The sequence below is a fragment of the Podarcis erhardii genome (assembly GCF_964252035.2).
Source record: "Podarcis erhardii genome assembly, chromosome: 6".
Taxonomy (NCBI): domain Eukaryota; kingdom Metazoa; phylum Chordata; class Lepidosauria; order Squamata; family Lacertidae; genus Podarcis; species Podarcis erhardii.
Genome location: NC_138510.1, coordinates 21,668,040 through 21,691,151, shown reverse-complemented (window position 1 = coordinate 21,691,151; position 23,112 = coordinate 21,668,040). Strand labels below are relative to the sequence as shown.

Genomic DNA, 23,112 nt, shown 5'->3' with positions numbered 1-23,112 from the left:
ATTCTGTGGGCGGATGTTTCATGCTATGTCACCCAAGATCTGGGTTGTTTTCACAGGGCAATGGGTCCATTTTGAAAGGAGGAGACAAAACGCAGAGGTTTCATGCTCAAAACAAACCAAACACACACACACACACACACACACACACACACACACACACACACACACTCTAACTGCCAAAGACAGTTATTTACTGTGCAAAGAAGCATGCTTGTTATACTTTTTCTCAGAGGTTCTTAATTCCATTCCACTCCATAATGTGTACGTACTCTCTTTCTACACGCTCTCTTTTAGTTCCGCCAGGCCTCTCTGCCGCCATGTTTCCTAGTTATCCACCTTTCTCTATGCACCCCATGGCAGCTGCTTCTTCCCCCCCATTCTTTTCACCCTTTACTATACTTGTCTGCAGCTCAGTCTCATGCCCTTTGTTCTTTCCTGGCCCAACAAGTATCCTTTTATCTTTCTCTCCCCACTACCCTCTCTTTTATGTAGAAGGTCCAATGTCCCTAGCATATCCAGGGTGGGCTTGGAAACACCCCAAAAGAACTGCTGCTGCCACTCAATGCAGAATAGACAGTACTGAGCTTGATGGACCTATTATCTGATTCAGTGTAAGGTTGTGCCCTATATTCTGTTTCTCTCCCCTTCAGTCTTTTTGCATTGCATTTTAACCCAGAGCTTCAAAGGATGCTTTCTTATTTCTGAACTCTTTATTATTATTATTTGTTCCTAATATGGAAACCAATCCAAGGAAATCAATTAGTTGCTTAAACTCATGCTAAGGTTTGTTTAATCAAGTGGCACTCCTAAAAATTACAGAAGCAGCCGGAAGGCTGATGATGGGTGGGGAATTCACCTGCTCAGCTTGGTTGGGTTTTTATTCCCCTGCCCTATAAGGTCAATCAAGGAGAATCTACGGGCTTATAATCATATGCAAATAGAAAGCATTTCAGGATGCAGGAGTAAAAACCACAGCAGCCTTAATGGAACAGGAAATGCTCCATTCTACCTCTTCCAAATGCATTATAGTAGAAACTGGAAACCATTGTTTTTCCCTCCAAGCCACAAGACTAATTTTGGGCTACAATTAAAAACTCTGATGCATATTGTCCCCCATCAATATACAAATGTGCATATACATGGTGGTTGCTTTTTACTATCAAGCACCAGCTTGGCTGAGACATATGTATGAGAGAAGTTGCTGCAAAGAATGGAAAGGCAGGGTTTCACTTCCTGCACTAAATCCTGATGGATCCGTCCTTTCCCATTTCCTTTAGTAACCCAGTTCCTGGATGAGACATGAGAAACAGAGATGAGTTTAGGGCCAGATAAAAAGCAGGGCAGTCCAAAGTAAAGGAAGGTGTCATAGAACAATTGCAAGGGTCCAGACTGGGTGTGTGCATGTGCTGATTTGACCCTATCCTATCACTATCCCACAGCCTTTTAAGTAAGCCCACAAAGGTTGCTAGGGTATCAAAAAATACTAGCTGGCAGGGATGTGGTGGAAGAAGATGGGATAGGGAACTGCATCCTTATTGCAGCAGTCCACTGCATTTCTGTGCTGGTGCAGAGGAGAGGGCTTATTTGCTTGGTTGCCATGGTGAGCAGAGAGGAGGGATGGAGCCTTCATCCCTCTTTCCTCCATCTGCTCCTATGCATGCATGGGATTAAGAACATAAGAAGAGACTGTTGGATCAGGTCAATGGTCCACCTAGTCCAGCATCCTGTTCTCACAGTGGCCAACCAGATGCCTCTTCTGGGAAGCCCACAAGCCAGACCTGAGAACAGTAACAGTCTTCCCACTTGTGATTCCCAGCAACCGGCATTCAGAGGCAAACTGCCTCCAATGGATGTAGATCATAGCCTTTTCCTGCATGGGTTTGTCTAACCCTCTTTGAAAGCCATTCCTTTTTGCCTATGGCTACCAAGCTAGTGTTCAGATACAAAGTCCTGTTTTGGCTGTGGTGGTGAAGCATTACCAACCAGAAAGGGCAAGCTAACTGCTCTCTCATGGCTTATAGCCAACATAATCTAATAATAGACGGGATCCTTCTATAATAGACTGAGGAATTAAACATTTTAAGAACTCCTGTGTATTATAGTTTTGCACACATATTCCTGGAGCAGAGGGTGCACTGAATCACAGCAGAAAGGATCAAGTTGCTTTAGGGTGAGCACACAGATGATGGTGCAGCCCTAGCAATCGTGCATAAAAACTGGAAGACTTACTGAATCACTAGCGTAGATAGCTTTAAATGGGGACCACACAGCTTCATGGACGATAAATCTACCAATAGCCTTGATAGCTAAATTCTGGCAACAGGTTATAGAGACAAGCAATAATATCTGCACCTTGCTTTCAAGCTTTGGGAGAAATTGTAGCTCAGTGGAAGAGCATAAACTTTGTGCGCAGATGGCCCCAGGCTCAATCCCAAGTAACTCCAGATACTTGAAAGCCAAAAGCTGAACTAGATGGATCTCACACATGCCACTGCCCTCTAGGGCTAAATTGGTGGCAGTGTGCAAGGGGGCTTTTTCTGTGGCAGCGCCCCATAGGTAGAACTCTATTCCTCAAGAAGTTAGGTTGACTTTGTTTCTATTTGCTGTTCTGCCAGCCTTTGAAGACATTTCTTCTTAAACAACCTTTTGATCCTGCTGTTGCTTAATCTTATCTATTGTTAGCTCTGGCTTTCTGTGCTCTTGATGCCTTTTGGGCATTTTGATGCTGCTTTTAGTCTTGCTTTGTTTTGCTGATGGTTCTAATGATGAGTTGCTCCTGTTTTTATTTTTGTGGTTGTATATAACCAGCAACTCCTTTCTGGAGCAGAAATGGGGAATGCAAGCTGTTCTATAAATAAAAAACAGCTTGGATATGATCCAAAGCAAATTCATTCTTATGGAGGTTCACTTATTACTTTTAGCAGTTCTCATGCTTTAAGAGTTAGGCGAATGCGATAATTATAATTCATAGTCATCTGACCTAGAGGATTTTTCTTATTATAATGGAAGGTAAAATTATAAAGAAGCTGCACTGGGCATATCAAGTTCCAATTATTTCATCAGTTCAAGGAATCAATGAGTCAATTTTTGATAAAATTCCTTGCACACTGCCTTTATAAAGGCTGACAACAAGATCTAATGCAATGGGAATCAATTAAAAGTGACACAATGGGAATCTGTTTTTTTCTGAAGACCAGAAGTGGCTGAGCAGAAGGGGGAAAAACCCTAGCACAGCAATCTTTGCTTTGTGAAATTAAGTTAGCATTATGTTCATAAAGCAATAACAACAAGCTCTCACCTTTTCTTGGTAGGTCATTTCTAAGTAAATATATCTGCACATCTTTGCTACAGATTCCTTTTGCACTGATAAGCCTTGATTAAAAGGGTTCTGAAGCTGTGACAAAGCTATTGGTCTGAGAAATTATGACCAAGTTTTCTTACACCTGCAGCAGCAATAGCAAAACTGAATTGCAACAGTGAACTAGGAGCTGCATAACTCATAACTACAGTGAACAAGGAGAGGCTTACTTCTGAGTAAACAGGCATACGATTCTGCTGCCATGTCTTTCTGGCATGAGCACATAGGAAGGACCTGTGATGTGACAGGGCAGTAAGAGAAACATTACTTACCTTGAGCAGGTTCCCTTGGGGGGGTTGATAATTCAATGACACCAGTGTCTGTACAACCTTAGATTTAATTTAAGGGGTGATAGTAGAACAGTAGTTCAATGTTAATGAAAAATAAAATTGCTAGAGTGTGGCTAAATTCAGAAGGGGGTGGGGGAGAGCTTCTGGTCTCATACAGCCATACCAGCTGTTTTCACAAGAACATTACAAGAACAGCTAGTACAACTGCATCTCATCCCAGGTAGTGCACTTGACTGCTGCTTCTGATTTATTTATTTTTACTGTTTAACGTCACTACTAGCTTTCCTGTAACTGAAAGACATTACAAGGAAGGAATGTTGCTGATTTCAGGCTGCTGTCTTAAATAATAAGGCCCCATCTGCACCAACATAGTGTTATGAGTTGTGGGTGCTAGGGTTTGTGGGTGCCAGACTGCCCTAAATTCCTGGGTCTGATATGTCTTAGACTTTAATGCATGCTTGGAATGTTAAAATGGGCTACCAGACAGGGGTAAAGGTAATGGGCCATCAGCTAAGTCAGAGAGAGGGGACGCAGTGCCAGATGGAAAATGGGAAGGGTCCCTCAGTTAGTTTGAAAGACAAAGGAGAGTTCTGAGATAGAATTTTAGAGCTGAGTTTAAGATGAGGTTTAGGCAGTGAGGTTGCAGGCTGTAAAAGGCTGAATCAGAAGGTCAGAGAACCATGGCTGATTTCTGTTTTGATCCAAGGCTGCAGCTATGAGAGAAATAATACCCTTTTTGGGTGTTAATGCTGTGAGGCGCTCCTTGATTGTCTATGTGTGTAAATAAACCTTATATCATCAAGGCACCACAGTCTCCACTGTGCCTCATTTCCAAAAGCGAACCCAGATGCCTGGAAGTGCCTGGAATCTCAAAGAATGCTCAGAGATTGGGATGGCAGGTACCACTGGTGTTAAAAGTAGGATTTGTGTTTCCTGGAGGAAACCCCTGTGGACAAGGTGTGCCTGGATTCATGATGGAGGGAGGAAAGGCATTCATGGAGCATTTCAAGTTGATGCTCCAGCAGCAACTCCAGCAACAGATGGGACGGCAAAGCCAGATGTTTGGCAAAATAACCCTGCAGTGAGGCCAACTGTTTGAGCAGTGGATGGAGCAGCAGAACTAGTTGTTCAATGAAACGAAGCAGCTGTAAGCAGAGTGCATGAGAAGTCTGCATGGAGAGAAAAGTGTGACTCCATGTGATGTGAGAGCCTTGCCTGATCAGATGCCACAAGGGGTTAAAAGTGACCCAGAAGCTGAGCTGAATAGTACCCAAAACAGGCGTCGGCAAAAATTTTTAGCTGCGGGCCGGTCCACTGTCCCTCAGACCTTGTGGCGGGCTGGAGAAGCGGCACCAGGAGGGGGGAGCTGGAAGAAGAGGAGAGGGGGGCAAGTAGTCCTCCTCCCCAGCCCCAGCCCCAGCCTCTGCACTTACCGTCTCAGGGGCTTCCGCCGCTGCCGCCACTGCTTCTTGTGGGTAGGCAGAGGGAGCTCGTCCGCTCCGCTCTCTGGCTCACAGGAGCACCAGGGCGGCAGCAGCAGAGGGAAGATGAGCAGTGCGAAAGGGCTGGCTCCAGAGACGGGCTGCTTAAAATGGCACTCAGCCAGCCCAGCCCAGCCCCCTGCCTCCTCTAGGCAGGGCAAGGAGAAGCCAGGAGGGAGGGAAGGAGGGAGGAGGGGCCGCCATGGTGTGTTCACGGAGGGAGGGAGGGAGGGAGGGAGGGAGGGGGGAATGGAATGGCGCAGGAAAAGAAATGGCACCGCCCAAACGAACAGAATCCCCACACCAATCCATGGACAGTCCGCCAGATCCTGAAGGCAATTGGGCCTGATCTGGCCCCCGGGCCTTAGTTTGCCGACCCCTGACCTAAAACGAAAGAGAGAGATCCAGAGTGTGGATGGGCAACTGAGCGGCTTGGACTGTGAAGTGATGCAATCTGTAGCTGAAGGCGGGGGGGAGGGGTGCTCTGGATGGAGCAGAGGAGCTGCTGTTGATTGATTTGTCTACTCCCTGGGAGCCTGCTGTGGAAAAGGGGGAGCAGAAGGAAGTGGAGAAGAAGCCAGCACCTGTGGGAAAGATGGTGTTTTCCTGTGTGGAGAACACACAGGAGCAGCTTGAGGCTTGTGTGCATCCACAAGAGAAACCTGAAGGGAAACTGGCTCCTGCTAAATTGAGCAAAATAACCCCCCCCCCACACACAATGATTTTGCCCCTTGGGTGCCCCAAGATGATCTTGTGGCATGGCGACCAGTCCCTTTAATGGGTGTAGTCCTTAAAAGCAGGTTCCAGCAGCTAGGGTCAGCCAGGGTCCTGTGAGTTTGGGATGCAAGAGACATTGGGAGAGCTACAAGCTATGAAGCACTCCAGAGACGTTGGATGTACCGGTAACTGGAGAGGGGAATTCCTGGCCTCCAGCCTAGACTGCAAAATATTCCAGTGGCTGCCAAGACATCATACCCAGGTATTAAGCATACCTGGGCAACAGCAAGGATTGAACCAGTAGCTATAACCCTACTGAATGGTTCAAGCTCAGACAGACAGGGTTTGTGGTCATCTGCACTTCAAAAGAAGGCCAACAGCTGGGAGATATGAGGTTTGGGCACAGACCTATGTTTCCCAATCTTCACAGTGACTTGACTGTAAGTTACTAGCCAGCTGATTTGCACTGTATACTGGAAAGGGAGCAAAAGTTACCACCTCTGTAACACGCCAGATAAGGACTCCATGGTAAGTCTACGGCTATGTGTTCCCCCTCCCTCACATTCCCCCAAAACCAGAATAAGAGGTTGGTATTCTCTCCTGTTTAATGAATGTAGCCTTATTATTCTGTTTCACTTTTCTCCCAGTAGGTACTCAACACCTCAGACTTTATGTATGTGGATACAGTGGCGTAGCGTGGGTTGTCAGCACCCGGGGCAAGGCAAGTAATTTGCGCCCCCTAACCCTAACCCCCAGATGTTGCGGCCGGCCCCCCCCTGCACCCCCCACGCTACGCCACTGGTTGCATTCATGCCACCTTGAGATTTGTTTGATTATTGTTCTCATTTGACACCATCTATAACTTATTTTTGGCCCGTCTTACTGATATTTGGGTAGAATAATAAACTGTTTCATGTTTATGTCCCTGTGCATCTGATTAAGAATGAACACAAATGGCCTTGCAAAATGCAGGCTATAAGAACCAGAAGACAAGCTTTATTTCAGACAGCAAATATGACTCAGGCACCCAACAGACCCCTCCAGGTCAGGAAAGCTGCATTTCGTGGAGTGGTGATGTCGGGAGCAGAGGCATAGGGGGGGAGCAGAATCCTTTATTTGCCCACCATTTCCTTGCTGGGACACAGGTGGTGCTGTGGCTTAAACCACAGAGCCTAGGACTTGCTGATCAGAAGGTCAGTGGTTCGAATCCCTGCGACAGGGTGAGCTCCCGTTGCTCTGTCCTTGCTTCTGTCAACCTAGCAGTTTGAAAGCACGTCAGTGCAAGTAGATAAATAGGTAAATAGGCGGGAAGGTAAACGGCGTTTCCATGCGCTGCTCTGGTTCACCAGAAGCGGCTTAGTCATGGCAGCCACATGACCCGGAAGCTGTACGCCAGCTCCCATGGCCAGTAAAGCAAGATGAGCGCCGCAACCCCAGAGTCGGCCACGACTGGACCTAATGGTCAGGGGTCCCTTTACCTTTTTATTTCCTTGCTGCAAATTGTTCCTGCTGGAATTGGCATTCTGATACACAGAGGTGTAAAATCCAAAATGGCAGGTCCCCAATTGACAGGAGACATGACTGACCAGAAAGTGAGCTGCTCTGAGACCCAAGAGGAAGCACAAGGAGATCCATTCATTTATAATTACAGAATTTATATTTATATCCTCCAATTGGACATGGGCTGTAGCTCAGTGCTAGTGTATCTAATGTACGCATTTTAGTGTCTTCCAAAACAGCTACCACCCAGAACACCTGAGGGTCATTCAGCCCTGATGGGGCCAGGCTCAGGTTCTTAGGCAAGGTCGCCCATCAGCATTTCCTTGGGTTTCGCCCCACTTCATTCATAGCCTTCATTGTTGTAAAGGCTTTTATTCTAATCCTCTCTTTACACCTAAGGGAGACTCCTTGCCCTGCTTCCCTGGTTCTTATTGACTCTTGATTTGTTTCCTGAGGGTCGCGGGACTTGCGTCTGTCACTCTCCAGCCAGGACACTCCTCTGCAATTGTGGGATCACCTTGTGCCACTTACATATATTCTAGGATCGCAGTGTTGGCTATCCAGACAATCTGGAACCTCGTGGCTTTGTTTTAGCGAGAGGAGGAAGGCCGCCTTCTGCGAGGGACAACACCCCCCCCTTTATAATCTAATTCAGTTAAAGCAGAAGGAACCTTTGCCAGTTCTCCCATCGCGGGAGGGAGGCAGATTATTCCCCCCCTCCTTTTCAGGTGGGCTGTTGATTGATTGGAAATATTGCTCCCTCGCCCCCTTTGAGGGTTTCAAAGTCCATCAAAGGGTGGCTTACAGGCATCGGGCCATTAAAAACGGAGAGCGGAGGGTGGGCTAGGAGCCTTGGATTTTTATAGTACTAAAATCAGCCTCGCCCTTTGGGCATTGGGGAGGCTTCGCCTGCACTCTCCAGATTCGGGCCCCCTTGAAGGAGCGGCCAAGCTCTTCGCTGCTATACCCGCCCTAGACATAGGTTTCAAAAATCGAATATTGGGAAGGGGACGAAGCCAGGAAGAGACTTTCTTCCTCCACTTTGCCTTGGGTTGGGCAAGCGCCATCTCCCCTCCAGAAGGAAGCGGGGAGCCCGGGTGCCTCCTGCCCCCCCGGCTGCCCGTTGGCTCTCTCGCGCAGTCCCGGCGGGCGGGCGGGTGCTCTGCACATGCTCGCGGAGCCTCTTTCTCAGCTGCGCAGGGATTCCTTCCCTGGATCTGGTTTTCATCGGAGGAGCGAGGCCGTGGCGCCCGCGAGCATGTGCAGAGGGCCGCGGAGAGCGCGGGCGGCCTTTCCCCTGCGCGACTCCTCCTCCGCCTGGGGTGGCTCCCCGTCCTGGATCCCTCCCCCGATGGCCGGGAGGAGGCGGGCAGGCGCGCTCGGCCGTGCCTGGCTCGGAGGACCAGCCTCCCTCGACGGTGCGCTCGCGGGGAGGAAGGAGCGCGGCGCCGGCGCCGACTGGACGGCCGGCCGGGATCCGGGGCTGGCTGGCCACTGCGGGGAAACTTCACGCACCGCTTTCTGAAGTACGGGCGACGCAGCCTCCGCGAAGGGCTCGGCGCCGTCGGAAGAACCCTGCGCGGCCCGAAGCTTGCTGCACTGTCCCTCCCCCAGATAGTCCCTCCCTCGCTCTCTCTCCGCTCCGCACAATGGGCGGCGACCCGGCAGCTCGGATTCGCACAGCCAGCACTGTGAGAGAGAGAGAGAGAGAGTGAGCCAGGTAGGGGCAGAGAGCTGCGAGTGCGCCCCCCAAAATGTTGCGCCCGGTGCGGTTGGCACCCCCTGCACCCCCCACGCTACGCCACTGTGTGGATACAGCCTTTGACGCAGTCTTTAAGGGCAATTCCAGGTAGCAGTTTTCCATTTCCATTTGACAATTCAGAATGTATATTAGCACTCCAAGGAAACACAACACTTGGCCTCAAAATGTTTTCATCTGGCACCTGGCGAGGTGCTGGAAAACACAATTAGATGAGGCCAGTTTTCACAAAACATACCAGCAGTTTCCTGTGCTGCTCAAACCAGAGATTAGGGCTAAACTAAGCAGGAAAAGCTTTTGTGGGTGGCAGGAAGTATTCATTAATTTATTTAAGTCACTTATACTCCGCCTTTAGCACCCCCCCAGGCTCTCAGAAGAGCTTACCAGAAGTATCACATGACCTATTTTGTCCTGTTGCTGTCAAGAAGATCCCTTATTGCTCTGTTGGCCTTCTCTTAATTCTTCTTCTTTCTTTTTTTAAATCCTAGCCTTGATTCCTTCATGTCCCATGTTCAGAACTTGCTCCAGGCTTGAGTCTCAGGAGCCTGTCACATATGGCCCAGCAGAAGACTGACAATTTTTTCAAATATGCACTGTGACCAGTGTACTGAAAACAGCAGAGAATTTCCTCTTTGAAAATGCTTTCTGGACTTTCCCAATGAGTCATGGCTGCTTCAGAAGTATTGCCTGCATGCATATCACTTCTGTTATGGAATTTGATTGGACACCATCCAATAAGACTTTACAGACAACACATATCTATGCTATGGCAAGCAGAAAGTTACCATGTCAGGTTCACGGAGTTCGCTGGCACTATTTCTTATTGAGAAGTGATACCCACCTAGGGAATTTAGGGTATAAATCAACCTTTTTCTTTATAGAATTTGCAACTGAGTGCATCTGTATGATTAATATACTGTACTCTTGGTGAGTACAAAGAGGAATTACTTTCTCTTTTAGCTCTCAAGTAGCTGGCTGCTTCTTTGAATGACATTTCTTACCAACCACTGAGTTAAAGTTTCAGCCTCTTCATCATTGTTGTTTTTGACCACACTTCTTTCCCCCTCAAACATTTCCTGGGAAGCAGGTTTGTCCTGATTATTCTTCCAAACAAAATATTGAGTCCCCATTATGTTATGCAACCCCAGTTGCCAGATCATTTTTCTTCCTTCAACCCATCATCACTATCGTACTTTGCTGTACACTTTTGCTGCATTTAAAATTAAATTGTGAGCTTGTTGAGACAGCTCTCATGGTTTTGATAAAATGCCTGTCTGTAGAATTTCTTGTTCGAGACCAAGAGAAGCAAACATAGGTATTACTCAAATGGTTTTAACTTACAGTTTCTTATGTGTATTTACAGCTGTTAAATTACAGTTATTTGCAAAAGCATAAAGCAGCATGCTTGCTTTCAAACATCTTTTACCAAAATAATTACTTTTCTGCTTACCTTCCCTACACAGATGTTTAAACTATTTTCACACATTACATCACTGTCATTAACAAAATAAGTACTCTCTAAGTATCCTTTACAACCAACTAAAAGCCTGCAATCAAAATGTGTTTTGGTTGTAATAACTAGGCAAGAAAACTTAGGGTGGTTTTTTTTATGAAATAACCTATTTGCTCCTGAAATATGTGTTTGAATTTGACAGAGGCAGCCAACTGTCAACTCCATGTTGGTTGTAAAATCTAATTAACAGTTTCAAACCTCTCATAAACATGACACTGGAAGATGTTTCCACATTCAGAGTGGTCAAGATGTCATTCTAGAGCTGCAGTACTATTCAGCACAGAATTATATAGTACAGATTCCCCACCCCCCATGTATTATTGAATTGACAAAAACAGCAGCATGTCAAGTCAGAAGACCATGGGCTAATTCACACTACTAAACTGGTATGCTGAGAATGTGAGCCGTCCTAAGATCTACAGATGAAGGGTGGTATATATTTTTTAATAATAATAATAATAATAATAATGTGAACTGAACAGATCTATACAGCCCTTGGCAAGTGGCAACATGGTTGCATAATTGCTCCATTATATGTTCAACTTGCCTACTCAATTCACATTTATTGTGTCAAAGTCTGACCTGTTTCTGGTACACCAATTGACAATGACCATCACCAGCCTCGTAGGAGTTGCCCTGTGATGTGTGCAGAGGTGGAAATGCACAAAAATCAACTAAAGACAATGAAACTTTGGCAAGACAGTTGAAAAGCCCAATTCATAATAGACTATGACTAGTTCTAATGCATGCCATATAGTCTAAAGTCAGCAGAAACAGCAGGATCAGTGCACTTGTATGGCATGGTTAATTGTGGTTTATGCCGCAAGCTGGACATCATTATGCAGGAACTGTGTGACAATGCCAAGTGAAGCATTTACCCACTTGAACCACATTCTCAATTTGATTCCATAAACTAGGGAAGGGGAACATGTGAACCTCCAAGAGTTGCTGGGACTCCAGCTCCCATTATCCCTCATCATTAGCCATGCTGGTGAAAGCTGGTGAGAGTTGGAGTCCCACAACATTGGGTGTGTGTGTCACAGGCTCCCCATGTCTGCTGTGAACATTGGTTGTTTCTCTGAATTTTCATTGTATTTCTCTATTGGCCATTACATAGAAAGAAGCCAAGGAAATACCCAAACAGAATGAATATCAACTTCTCTTCACATTTAATATAGTGCAATAAGTGAACAGGATGCTCAGCATCCTGTGGCCTGAAGGTTTCCACAGACCAGGCTTATATTGTCCAAGGGAAAACAATAATCTGCTCCATTTTATGAGAATAAAGCAAGACCCACAGCCTTTTGCAAATTAAGGATACAAGCTTGATTATCCCCACTTAACATACAAGTCCCATTGGGAGACAGAATGGACTGAGCCCAGTCTGAAAGTTGCTGTAATGTAGTAAAGATGGGTGGTTTGGGAACCTATGGCCTCTTTCTGGAAAGAGTTTTATGCAGAGTGAAACAGCACCATAGGCTTGAACTAGATGCAATTGTTTGTCCAGCTCACAGAAGAAAAGGAAAACAGAAAACAGCTAGAACACATCTGTGTTCAGATGACAAATCCTAGGCCAAAAGGCTCAAGAAACAGGATACATGAAGAGTGTGTATGTAGCGTGGGGTAAGATAAGGCGAACAATTGATATATTTAAACTGCAGGGAGGTAGACCCAAATTGAACACCAGAAAGAAATCATTGGTTTAGATTGTTGTATTATTATATTTTGTCAGCCACTGCATGCTCACTTTGCAGCAGAAGGACAGGATAGAAGATCAACAAACAAATCAACCAATGTAGAAACAGTGCTTATATGTTTTTAGGAGGAGTTTGGAAAACTATGTCAATAACTCTTTAGGAACAGACAACTGGACTGGATCCATTTAAATTCCCTACTTTTACATAATCCTTTCTTCTTGCTGAGGAATCTGAGTGATACTGAGTGTGGGGCATCCACTATCCCCATTGCCCTGTGCTAATACAGAGAATGGACCTAGAACATCTCCAATACCCCACTATCATCATTGCATTGCAATGAGAGGCCAGTAATTGCAGAAAGCTTTTGTTTTCCATGAACATTGCCATCCACAGTGGATCTTCTCATCAAAAAGCCCAATAAGCTTCCAAGGAACACAAGTGTTCTTAGGAACAGTCCAAAGACCACTGGACTAGTGGTTTACTGAGTCCCCGTCAATTATATTATTCTGTACTATGCATAGCAAAGAACCTTCATTTCTAAAGGTCACCCTGAAACTACAGTAAGCCTGCAATTTATGTGGGAGTTACCTTCTGGGGAAAAACGCCTAAAGCCAAAAACATGTATAGTCAAAACACTTTGGGTGCCAAAGCTCCTCCCAGACACCTGCCCCCCTTTTAATTATTTGTTATTATTATTGTTATTTTGTCAAGCATGTAAAACTGAATGTGCACAAGTTAAATGTGTGTAAGTTGTAAGCTTACTGTACTCTCTTTTGGGGTGTGGGGGTGACTGATGCCATTTGAGTGTCAAAGTGTTCCCTACTTAGGCAATAAAATAAAAACAAATGCCTGCAAAAAACACACTTGCCTTTTCATTTAGATTGCTATTTTCTTGCACACTCCTATTTCTCACATTCAACTTCAGTTGCCTGCAGTGAAACCATCACATACCCAATCAGGGATCATGTAGTAAATGGGATGACATCACAACATGACATAGCCAGTCAGACTTGCCTGAGCCACCTATGTAAGCAATCCAGGAAACAGCAGCAAGGAGCGGGGAGGGGAATGGCAGTAATACATGTAGGAAAGAATACTGCCAAAGGATTGAAGAAAACACAAATAGACGCACAATCAAAGCAATATTTGAAATATATTCTACCCCGACCTTCAGTTTATAGCCAAATATCAAGATTGGGTATATCTGGCACTGCTATAATTATGTATCATGCAATCTTATTTATAATGCAAGTGTTTGTTCCACAAAACCAAACTGTTTTCAGAATGTCTCCACCCCCCAGTGCCCCAAACAGCTGTTGCAGCCTCTTCCATCATTTTAGCTTCTCAACTATGTACTAGCAACTTTGCTGGAAGAAGTCTGGCCCTGTTTCCATGTTGCCCAAGAGACAAAACAACTGCAGTTACTGGAATATGAGCAATCTGTTATGAGATGTTTCAGATTGCCTAATGGAGGGTTAGTAGCAGAAATAAAGCCTAGGCAGAAGGATGAAGAGTTAAATACTGTATATGAACGTGCAAGTGCTGGGATAGCTCAGTTGGTAGCGCATGAGACTCTTAATCTCAGGGGTGGTGGATTTGATCCCCACATTAGGTGGAAGATTCCTGCATCGCAGGGGGTTGGACTAGATGACCCCCATGGTCCCTTTCAGGTCTACAATTCTGCGATTCTAAGAAAAGGGCAATCAAAATTAGCAGGAACTGAAACAATGAGGAAAGGTTACAACATCTGGGGCTATTTCGTTCCAAATAAAAATAAGATATGGGGCAATGTAACAGAGGTGTATAAAATTATGAAGAACATGAAACTAGAACCCGGGGTCATCCAGGGAATCTGGAAAATTAATGCAGGATAAATCTACATATCAATGGCCACAAGCTACGGTGGTTAAATAGTACCTCCATGATCAGGCAGGGGCTAATGCCACCATGCCCTTCTTATGGGCTTCCCATAGGCATCTAGGTTGCCCCTGTGGGGGGAAAATGATGCTGAACTAGAAGACTTTTGGTCTGATCCAGAAGCACTCTTACATTAATGGGAGGAAAAATACCTGGGCAGGTAGATGATAAGGAATAAGGCATGACAAATAATGTGATAGAAGATCAAGCTGGGAGGACCAGGTCAAATATATTGGTTAGGTGGATCAGAACTGCATAAAAGCAGCAGCATGTTAGCAGAAAATAATCACATATCCAACTGAATCTGAGTTACTATTGTGCCTCCCCAAATTCAAGTTTTGGGAAGCACGTTTTTTCCTCACTCTCACACACTTCTTCACTGTCAGCACTCAAGGTGAATTTTGTGATGCTTTATAGCATCATACGCACAAAGTACCACGTGAAACAAATATTGAGATTGTTTTGACTCAGTAATAAAGCTGATCTAGAAAAAGTCTAAAAGCAAAGATCAATCTTGAATTCCCTTTTAAGACCCATTTCACACACATACTGCATAAAAACAAAGAATTTCCCTGTTTTTAAATACTAAGCATCTTTACTGGGAGGCAAGTCTCATTTAACTCTTTGGTAAAAAAAAATTAGGATTGGGGTGCATGGAAACATCTCCTCAAACTATAGCCTAAATATAGGCAGAACACAAGGCAGCAGGACATCTCCAAATATAGGCCAATAGGCAACAGCTTGCCCCCGCTGGGTTTGGCACAGCTGTTGATTATGCCAGATGTGTTAACTGATTGAAAAATGCAGAATTTGTCATGTTTTTAAAATCATGAAAATAAATCCATACATCAAATTCATTCCTTAGCAACCATCCCAATGAAGCAGGTATGCTGATCATTGCATTGCCAGTTCTGCGATTTCTGCTGGAGCTTCTGCATTTGCCTCCCTCCCCAGCCCCTCAGTACCTCTACTCTAATACAGATGTTTTCAGAGTCAGTCTCTTTGGTTTCACACATGGCCCCAGAAAAACAAAAGGTAGCTTTGCGAATCTCAATGGAAGCTGGGTTGGCCAACATTCCCCCCCCCCAATATTACACTACATATTACATCAACTGAAAAGTTCACTTCACCATTTCATTTAATAGTTCATTGTGTGCATACAAACAGACGTTAAGATTAGTATTTCTGAACCTCTTATTTAGACTGTAACACTAGTATAGTGGATTTCCCCCCACCTCCCATTTGGTGAGTCAAATTCTAAAGTATGACAACAGACCGAAATCTCAAGTCACTGCTAATGATGACAGCTGAAGTTCTTTCAAGCAGTCAAATTTTACGTAGCTGAGCTATTGGGGGGCGAGTATACCTTTTGTGCAAATGTCTAACTTTTCATCAGAAATACCTTCCCCACTGAATACTCCAAGCAGTGAACATTGCAACCAGAAATGACTGCAATCAGAATCTATACTATCCAACCTTGTAAAGAAATACATTCTTTCCGAATAGACTCTCTATATACCCTTTTTGTTTTGTTAACACGAATGTATTTTAATAATGCTGACAGAAATCTTAAGTGTTACCTGGAAGCACCTTACCAGAAATAAATGATCATAACTGTTTCTTAGACCCAAGTTGCATGACTTTGGCTGTTACACACCAAATGCATCAACCCATAGCTGGCATTTCAGCAGAGCAGGAAAAGCTAGCCATTCTCATGTTAACACTTCGTCATTTTTCCAGTATGCGTTCCAAAGATCTCAGAACCCACAGGTAAAACCTTCCTTTTACAGAGTCTTAAGTTTAACCCCCTTTTTTAAAAAGCACAGCTTCGCTACAAATAACTGACTGCTCAGAAAGTTTATACACAACCAGGACTGATAAGGTTTCCATCCTAAGAAGTCTCTACAGTGCCTAGCAGTTGTGAATATGGGATCATGCTCCTTATGGGGCAGTGATGTCCAAAATTAAGAGAGTCCCTGAAAATGAGGCGGCACCCTGACAACCATGCACTTTAAATTGTTTCGTGTTATTTATAAAAAGTTGGGGAGGGGTCCGCACCATAGCCAATGTGATGCACAAACTGACATTTCAGAAGTCTGACAAATGATGCCTTTGCAAAGGCAAAGAAGTCTGCAGTCGTTCACTTGGAGTGTTGCTTCCTTTACCTCTCTAGCCTTAAGGCTCACTGCCTTTTAAAAAGTACTCCGGCGGGGCTAAGAAGGCATATCCCCGTTTTTTCGCAGTGACTTGCCCGTGGCTTCCGAGGAACGCCGCGCATGTCTGAATGAGCCATCCGGGCGAGTCACCGGCGGCAAGCAGAACTCTTCGTCTGCTCCGAAGCCGACTCAGGCGCACTGCACTTCAGCGGAGAAAGTTAGCACAGCCGGAGCCGGGCGTCTCCAAGCGACAAGTCCACCAAGTGATAAGCAGGCGCGCGGCGAGCAGCCCCAAAGCGCCGCCAGAAGCGGGCAAATCCGGAAGGCTAACGAAACAAGAAGCAGCAATGCCTCCGCTCCCGCCGCTCCTTGGGCAGTTGCTTCCCCTCGCCACCCCCGAAGCATCAGCGGTTGTTTGGCAAGCGGCTCTCTGCCGCCTTGAGCGCGCAAGTCCCCTCCCTCCGCAGCGCTCCGAAAATAAGTTGGGAGATCCCTCCCGAACCTCTCCGGCTTCCCTCCCCGGCGCCTCCCGCCGCCCACCCCAGCTCAGCTGCGTCTGGGACTCAGGCCCGCTGTACCGGGCAGAGATCGGGGAACCCCCCTTCCTTCGCAGCCTGCACCGCCTCCAAGAAAAGAGGGGCTGCCGGACGCACAACGCCAGGCAGCCCCGAGGGGGTGGGGGGGGCAGCCGGGGAGTGCGTCCTCCGGCGCGGCGGGGCTCTCCATGGGCGGCGCCCCGCTGTCCTCCGGCAGCGGCTGCGCTCGGCTCTCCCGTTGGGTGGCTCCGTGGCCCCGCGCTGCGCGCCCGCCTGCTCCCCCAACCAGCCCCGCTTGCCCGCCCGCCAGCTCACCTGGCCGGGGCCGGAGGTGGATCGGCAGCATGTCCCTGCTTCTCCCCGCGTCAGGAGCAGCTCGCCTTTCCAGAAGCAGCAGCAAGTGCGGCTGCAGGCGCCGCGGAGCTCGGCCGGACGCCCCGGCATCGCCTCGTCTCCCGCCCAGGCGGAGGCTCCCCGCGCGCCGCGTCCCTGCCGGAGATGGAGTGGGCGCCTTCCGTGGCCCTTCTGGGGTCGCTCGGCTCTCCTGTCCTCGCCGGGAGGCGGAGCACGAAGCGGCAGCGGCGGCTCGCAGGCTCGCTCTGCTTTGCCGGAGCAGAGGAGCTCTCTGGCTGCCCTCGACTATTGCGCCGGCTGCGCCAGGCGGCGGCAGCAGCAGCAACAGCAGCAGCTGGGCTTAGCTGTGCAACGCGGGGCCAAGTCCCTGGCGCGCGCAAGAGCTGGGCGCTCTTCTTCCTTCTTGCTTCTCTCTCTCCTGCTGCCGGTGCGAATCCGAGCCGGGCAGGAGGCGACTAAGCCCCGGCGAAAGGCTGCGGCTGGATCCCATTTCAAATCAGAGCGCGGAGGGAGGGGCCAGCGGGGAGGGAAGGGAGAGACGTGTGGGGCGGCCTTTATGGTTTTGTATGTGTGTGTGTGTTTTGTAAGTTAATTTCTTTCCTGTAGGATCCTCCTCCCCAGCCTTGACGCAATCCCCGAGCGGTTTGGAGAGGGTGGGGGGGTTGGAAACCTGTTCCACCGGCCCCCACCATTTGTTCAAAGTCCAAGTAAAGCCGCGGCGGCGGCAAGTCTTCGCCACGCAGCGCTTCACCCTACCCCAAATAAATGCTTGGGTATATACATCCCATCGCAACCCATTCATATGCACATTGACACACTGACCCGCAGACTGCTTTGCAAAGCTGTGTGTGTGTTTGTGAGCGCGCGCGCATACATACACGCGCGCACACACCAAAGAACGATGTCAGAGACACAGAGATTCAACAAAAGAAGCTTCTTTCTGCCACCGGAAGCGAAGTTGGGTCTTTCTGGCTAACTAGACAACCCGCTATACACCTGCGCACCTACCTAACCCTCTCACTTAAAGGGTGGGGAAGATAGCTGGAAGAGAGAAAGCGCCCTGAACAGAGCTTGGCTGCTGGCAGCCCATAATCTTACCTTGACGACAGGAAGGGAGGGAGTTTCCCTCCTGTTGTTGGACGAAAATAGCTATTAAGATATGCAAAACACTAGTGCGGCTTGCTTCTTGCCAGTTTCCGCGGATTCGCTTTGGAACTGCACCCGAAGTAGCAAATGAAGGCGAAGCTCAAGGAGGCAAACTGCAAATTGTTTAATTGACAGCAAGCTGGCTCCTCTCTTGTTAAAGGGCCAGGTTGGTGGCAGCAGGTTGTTAAAGAAGGGAATCTGAACTTTCTCCAAGAATGGAATGGATTGGAAAAATGAGGCTCTCTTTACGGTGTTGCCAGATGTGGTACCTAATTATACAGCATGAGCAGAAGGCTCCTCTGGGTAGAGAGATGCAATAATACAAGACTGGGCCTGATCCTGACTGAAGCCTCTGGGCTCTGGCAACAGGAATAAACATAAAACAGTAGAGCAGGTTTGGTCCTGAAGATAAAAAATAATAATGGGACATGGCACTGGAAGATCCAAAATGGTTCATGGCATTGTTTCTCGGATCCAGTTTTGACTACTACTGCTGAACTCCTACCTGGCAAACTTTTTGGAGTAGAAGAAGAATTTGGATTTGATATCCCACTTTATCACTACCCTAAGGAGTCTCAAAGTGGCTAACAATCTCCTTTTCCCTTCCTCCTCCACAACAAACACTCTGTGAGGTGAGTGAGGCTGAGAGACTTCAGAGAAATGTGACTAGCCCAAGGTCACCCAGCAGCTGCATGTGGAGGAGCGGGGAAGCGAACCTGGTTCACCAGATTTCGAGTCCACCGCTCTTAACCACTACACCACGCTGGCTCACGTCAAGAAAGCTTCGTGGTTTCTCCTCCCCAAAATAAGCTGCTTCCGTTTTAATATAGTGCATGGCACTTTGCTTCCCCCATCTCCCAGTTCACGCTGAATAGTTTGTGGATAAACTGGGTAATTCAAAGATCAAGCTCATAAACAACACAAAGGGCATTTTTCACTTATGAGTGGCTGAAGAAGTGGAAATGCTTGCAGAGGAATGGGTGTGCTTGTACAATAAGGATGTTCCTGAAGTAGGGCAAAATGGAAGTGAGCCATTTAAAAATTGGATCTACATTCTAGCCAATATGGGGTTTTACAATGCAATTACAGGCACAGGAAATGCAAAAATGGAGTCAGTGTCATGTGAAAATAGCCCACAAGGGGCTAGTGAAATATTATTTTCCCATTTTTAGAGCCAAGCACCATGTCACCCCAAAACTCGACTAAAACCGCAGGAAAATCTTCCCCAAAGGAAACAGAGTTAATGTGTCTGCCTAACTCGGTCTTAACCACTGTGTGTATTTTCCTCAAAACCAAATGACTGAATTGTGAGATGGATAAAGGATAGTTGAGATGGATGGCAAATGGTCCTGCCTTTGGACAGAGGGGCTCAGCTAAACTATTTCTTTCCCTCTTCCAATCATACTCTGAAAAGTGTGCTTCTTATCAGAAGAAAGGGAAGGTGTATTTAAATACTGGTTTTCTGCTTAATTTTAATAAATAAATAAATAAATAAATAAATAAGCATCAAACAGTAAACAAAACAGTCTAAAATCTTATATAGCAATGGCATAATCACCAATGCCATCAAAAAATAAGTCACAACAGAGCTTCCATTTTAACAAAAGGTACAGATTTTCTCAGCAAGTACACGTAATTCCAATCAATGTTAATGGAAGTTACACAGATGCATTAAAGAATAATGTACCCCCTGGTTGGTAACAAGCTTGCAAAATAAATAGGGCTTCCCATTGAAGGGAAAGGATCTTCTAATTCATATGTCAAAAGGAGCTGGCTTGCTGGCAAGAAAACAAAAAGCCATGGAAAGCTGTGCATTTGGCAGGTTTTCAGAATTACTTCACTCGGGCAGTATTTTGTCAGACTGCTTCAGCAGTTTATACATCTCTCTCTCTACACACACTCTTAAGTAAATACTTAGAAGTCAGCACCATTGAGTTCATTGAGATTTACTCCCAGGTAAGTCTGAAAAGGACTGCAGCCTTGGGGATCTAAACTGCATCGGAAACAAACTTTGAGAAAATAAAGTTCTATGAAATTTACAGGCAGACACAATCACTCTATATATGCAAGTTTATGCCGAACACATACTAATTCATATGCAAAATGTGTACCTCCAGTGACTTTGGAAACATGCTAACACCAAGTTGAATAACCAGCAGACTTTAGGAAAGTTGCTTTCCATCACTTTCCTTGCCTTTTCCATTCCCTAACTGTAAAACAGAAGCGATGGCTGTTGCTTTCCTTATTATGCACTCGAAAAGGATATATACTTGGTAAGTGAAATAGCTTCTTTCAACCTACTAGTTAGTGCGATTATGTTTTCAGATTGCACCTGACAATTTCTCTCAACTTGCTTTGTATATTGCTTACTAAACTGGACCTGACCTGTTACCTCATCCCACCCCCAAGTCCGACAGCACACCCCTCATTTCATTCCAGTGCAAGACAACTGGGATTCCAGATTCAAATTTTAATGATAGGATAGAATAAGCTATTATCTAACAGCTTTTGCTCCCAAACTGTAAAGCCGGGGGGGGGGGGAGAGATACCCACAATTCCATTTTAATAATGTAAATAGTTCTATAATACTTCTGACATCAATGGGGAGTTACTGCTTTTCTAGACAGCCGAAATCTGCACATACCAGTAACTGTGTTATACTAAGAACTGTAACTTGAAAAACTTGTGTTTGAGCTCGCTTTTCTCTCCTCCCTCTTAGTCCCTTTCCCTCACCCGCTGTGTCTTTTTTGATTGCGAACCTGAGTCTTAGTGCGGATTTTTAGTATGGAAGCCACTTTTTGGGTAAAGAACGAAGTATAAACTCCATAAATATTCAGCTGTGAGGAAAATACAGTGGTACCTCAGGTTAAGAACTTAATTCGTTCTGGAGGTCTGTTCTTAACCTGAAACTGTTCTTAACCTGAGGTACCACTTTAGCTAATGGGGCCTCCTACTGCCACTGCGCCGCCACGGCGGTGCAATTTCTGTTCTCATCCTGAAGCAAAGTTCTTAACCCGAGGTACTATTTCTGGGTTATTGGAGTCTGTAACCTGAAGTGTCTGTAACTCGAGGTACCACTGTAGAAGGAAAACACTTAAACCAGATTGGTATAATGGACATGCAAATTGATTTGGATGAGTTTTGTTTACAGTGAAGTAGTACAATGCTTCACTACCATGTTCTTATAGGCAGACTGAGGTTGTGCACACATTAGTGGCTTGAAACCCACCAAGGTTGTTTCTCCCCGCCTTCCACCGGCTGTGTTTCAAGCCACATTCTTACATTGCTGTACAGACCAGAGAGGGGGCAGGGATGTCTCTACCCAACGCCTATTACCTTGTTTCCCTGCACTGAGCTCCAATTCCTGTTCGGTCATCTGTGCATGTACGAATGGCTGCCTGAAATGTACACACCCCAGCTTAACCTTGGCTCCTCTTTTCAAATCAGTTTTTAGGGAAACAGCATCAAAACAGGAGTACTTCTCAAGAAGCTGCAGGGATACCTGTGGATTGTGGCTCATGTCATGTGTACTCAGCTTCAAGCATCAGCAGGGGGAGCATACTGGAGCCAGAGGTAATGTGTATACAAGCCTGAGCTGTAAAGCAAATGACACACTGGTGTGTCAACTTGCCAAATCCCAGTGTTCTAAGGTCAGTCTCTTTCCTACCAAACAATAAACTTTGTGAAGCAGCCCTGAGAAAAAGCAGAATATATTTTCCTTTCATCCCATCTTCTCACAAACACTGTATACAGTGGTACCTTGGGTTAAGTACTTAATTCGTTCCGGAGGTCCGTTCTTAACCTGAAGCACCACTTTAGCTAATGGGGCCTCCTGCTGCTGCCACGCCGCTGGAGCAAGATTTCTGTTCTCAACCTGAAGCAAAGTTCTTAACCCGAGGTACTATTTCTGGATTAGCGGAGTCTGTAACCTGAAGCGTATGTAACCTGAAGCGTACATAACCAGAGGTACCACTGTATTTACATTGTGTATACTTGTTCCAGAGGCAGTCTTAGGGCAGCTCCCCAGCTATGGGAAGGAGTCATGAAGACTCTTACAGAGTCCTAAAGTTCTATTTTCCAAAGCCTAGTTAGCACTTGCCCAGCTTTGGGAAGTAGCTGGGAGAACTCTAGGACCCTGCCAGAGCCCTCACGCCTCCTTCCACGAAGGCCCCCCCCCAACATGGGGGCATGTATGTCAAATTTGGGTCTAGTCTGAGTGCCACAGTACCAAAGTCCACCCCTGCTTGCTATATATTCAGTGCAAACATTGTTCTGGTGGCTAATAGCCCCATATACAGTGCAGATGGTGAGGTACCAGCACAGATTGAAGTCTCATCTATGGGCAATGGAGCTTAGATATTTGAACTTGGGTTATCTTCCTAGACATCTCTCTAGGCATACACCACTTGCAGGGAGAAAAACAAATATGTTAAGTAATGATCGTTTTGTGTGTCTGATTAATAAGCTAGGAGTTGGAGGGGGAAAAGCTGTTAAAGAGTATGTGGTAGTGGTACATGGTCGCAAAGAAGCAAAGGCAGTGCAACCAGTGGCACAGTGTAAAAATACTTATTTTGCTTTTCTTAATTACTGCTTCTTCAGTACCGCCTTCTTCAGCTGCAAAAGAGAACCAACTATTAGAGCTTTTCTTCACTTTTGAATTCCCTGCGTACAAAACTGGTTGCATGTTC

At 46.2% G+C, this 23,112-nt stretch overlaps 1 protein-coding gene across 3 annotated transcripts in view; it reads right to left on the bottom strand.

The window, feature by feature from the left end:
- SULF2 (sulfatase 2) overlaps positions 1-23,112 on the bottom strand; it is a 280,668-nt gene that overhangs the window by 81,721 nt on the left and 175,835 nt on the right. The window contains exon 1 of one of the 3 annotated variants that reach the window (XM_081867632.1): positions 17,240-17,741. The exons of 1 other annotated variant lie outside the window; for it this stretch is intronic. The gene's annotated coding sequence lies outside the window, so the exon portion shown is untranslated. Of the gene's footprint in view, positions 1-16,397; positions 16,551-17,239; positions 17,742-23,112 lie in introns of those variants that run through there. One more of the 3 variants, XM_081867633.1, reaches the window with a different exon arrangement.